This window comes from Nannospalax galili, unplaced genomic scaffold, assembly GCF_000622305.1.
Source record: "Nannospalax galili isolate Female #2095 unplaced genomic scaffold, S.galili_v1.0 scaffold2362, whole genome shotgun sequence".
NCBI classification, from domain to species: domain Eukaryota; kingdom Metazoa; phylum Chordata; class Mammalia; order Rodentia; family Spalacidae; genus Nannospalax; species Nannospalax galili.
Genome location: NW_008348085.1, coordinates 21,724 through 24,576, shown reverse-complemented (window position 1 = coordinate 24,576; position 2,853 = coordinate 21,724). Strand labels below are relative to the sequence as shown.

General features: G+C 40.9%; 1 protein-coding gene and 1 pseudogene across 1 annotated transcript in view; one reads left to right on the top strand and one right to left on the bottom strand.

The window, feature by feature from the left end:
- Positions 1-386: 386 nt before the first annotated feature.
- LOC103743350 lies at positions 387-1,019 on the bottom strand (annotated as a pseudogene).
- Positions 1,020-2,251: 1,232 nt separating this feature from the next.
- The window catches only part of Lrrc39 (leucine rich repeat containing 39), a gene marked incomplete in the record, with an annotated part of 13,856 nt that continues 13,254 nt past the window's right edge, over positions 2,252-2,853 (top strand). Inside the window, 1 exon segment of the mRNA XM_029569065.1 lies at positions 2,252-2,378.

Genomic DNA, 2,853 nt, shown 5'->3' with positions numbered 1-2,853 from the left:
AAAACACAATTTTTTTTTAAAAAAAGAACTCTCAGGTAGATGATGTTTTTGAATGATGATGCTGTTTTCAGATAGTGAATTGAGTTTAAGACACACACATGACACAACCACGAGGAAAACAAAACACTGATTTAAAAGGCTTTTCCTTTACATTCAGATGGATGGTTAGGAATTCTTCCCATTTTGAGGTCTGAATTCCAGGTCTGTTATGTCATGGGCTCACTACTCTATGAGAATGACCTCAGCAGTGGATAAAAAGATGCACACAAATGGGATCCCAAACTACCAAACAGCTGTTCTGTGGAGAAGCCAGGAGCTCAGGGCTTGATATGTCCTTCTGAGCTCATCCCCTGCTGTTCAAGGTTTAGGAGTCCCTGAAGGCTTCTTTAGCACTTGAATATTTCTTTGTTGGTTCAAAGTGCTGGGACTGTTCCTCCACACATGATCTTTGTCATGAATCACTTTTGTAATGAGGGAGCAGTTAGTACACATTGCCATGTCTTCCCCTTCTCCAAATCTTCCTTGGTGATGCTCAGGGGTAGAAATACATCACCAAGTCCTCATCATATTGGAAGTCCTTGATGTTCACCTTGTCCTGAAATACCACCAGTGTCAATGAGGTCCCTGCTGTCCTTGGTCTTTGGTATGTCTAATTCCATAGGCAAAGGACGGGCCAGGGCATGGTCACCTGCCCAAGGGCAGGAGCCTACATGGTTTTCCTAAGGTGTGATACATACAGAATTATAAAGATGGATTTAATTTCTATTTGTTCTAAATGAAAATCATGCATGCTAATTATGTTATACTATACTTTCCAGGGGGAGTAGCAGTTTGGTTGTTGCAGTTTCAGGATTCTTTGAATTAAAATTAGTTTCATAGCTTCTTGTCCAGACTAAATCTTTTGTATGTTTAAGATATATTTTATTGATTCAAGAATTTCATACAATGAACTTTGTTTATATTTAGACCTTCTCCTCCATCTCCAACCTTACCCACCACCCCCCACATACTCCCGACATTGTGTCTTCTATTTCCAAATGAAAAACCCCATCCATCTTACATAACACATCTGAGCTGGGTGTCAGAGAAATCATATCTCATTAGAGTCAGTGATCTATAATTCTTACACTCAGGTGTGCCAAAGGGCCCATTCCCTTTCCTGTGAACATGATTTTGGGTCAGGATACGCCCACATTTTTTGGAATGGGATTTCCACCTTAATTTCTGTTTCTTTTGTACACTGCTTAGAAATGCCATGTAGGGATTTCTCTTTTTCTCATCGATCAGACACTTGATTTTCTTCATCAAAGTTAGTTGTTCACAGCCCTTGCATGCAGGCTACGCTTTGGATGTTTCTGATCTTTTATTTATATATATTTTTTATGTGTTATGAGTGTTTTATCTGCATGTAAATGAGCCACATGCGTGCAATGCCCACGGAGGTCAAAAGAGGGCGTCCAGTCCCCTGAAACTGGAGTTAAGGACAGTTGCTAGCTGCCAGGTGGATGGCTGGGAACTGAACCCGGGTCTTCTACAAGAACATTCAGTGCGTTTCCATGTCGTGCAATGCCTGTGGAGGTCAGAAAAGGGCATTGGAGTCCCCTGGAACTGGAGTTACCATTGTTAGCCACCACGTGGATGGTAGGAATTGAATCCATATCTCTTGAAAGAGCAGCCAGTGCTGTTAACTACTGAGCCAATTCTCCAGATGTACAATTTTTAGGAACTTGGAGTTAAGTGCTGTCTGTGAAAGCTGAGAGATAAAAGTTGAAAAGTAATTAAATTTCAAGCTTGGGAATGCCCCAGAGGCAAACACAGTCATTAGCATGCCCCTTCCCAAATGGAGGCTGAGGTGCAGCAAAAGTTGGGGTTCCTCTGGGACCCATGTTTCCCCCACATTCATTGTTTTACTGAAGCATCTGTGCCTTAGTTCAAATATTTACAATGAAGAGGCTTTGTTACGCCACACATTCGTGTATTTTCCAATTTCTTTGTTTCAAATAGATCCATTGCATTCTACTGAGTACATAAGATCTGGAAGGTACGAAAAGGGGAGAGACTTTCAGTAAGAATTTTTTTCTGGAGCTTAGAAATCGTTCTGCCTGAGCCTTTCAGAATGTTTGTGGTGCAGTCTACAGAATGCATCTCAAACGTTATCAGCTGAGCTGTACACAGAAGCCCCATGTGATTCCTGCTATTCTCAGCTTTGTCCGTGAGCTAAAATTAGAACCAGGCTGACATTACATTTCACTCCATTATAGCCTGACAGAGGATTTTAGTCATTTGGATCCACACTGGAGAAAACTCACCCTGTGATCCATTCCTAACTGAAAATCACTAGCTTTGGAACATGTCTGCTGCAACCTCTGCTAACAGAGGTAAGTGCTTCTCCAAAATATGTTTTTCTCCATTCCTTACACACAGATTGCCGATGATGACTTGGCTTTGTGTGCAAGTGCCTAGATGTGCAATCAAACTTGGAATTTACGAGTCTTTTAGGGGTTGGTAGTCACTCATGTAATGCATCCTCTGGTAGACAAGAGAGAGGCTTCGCTACAAGCAAGAATCATTACTTTAAGGTTGTGTTTCTTTTGACTTTCAAAGCTGACCCCCCATGTTATTGCCAAGTTTACCTACCTGCCATACTATGTGCTCTACCATTACAAGATAGAGACCAGGACCTGGTGTTAGAGGCAGATATGCATGTATCATTATGAGGAAAATCTGTCATTATAGGAAAACCAGTATCAGACATGACCAATATTTAATGACAAACAATGAAATGAGTTATCAAATGACTGAGAGGTTATGTATCTATCTATAATCTATGTATCTATATATCTATATCTCTGT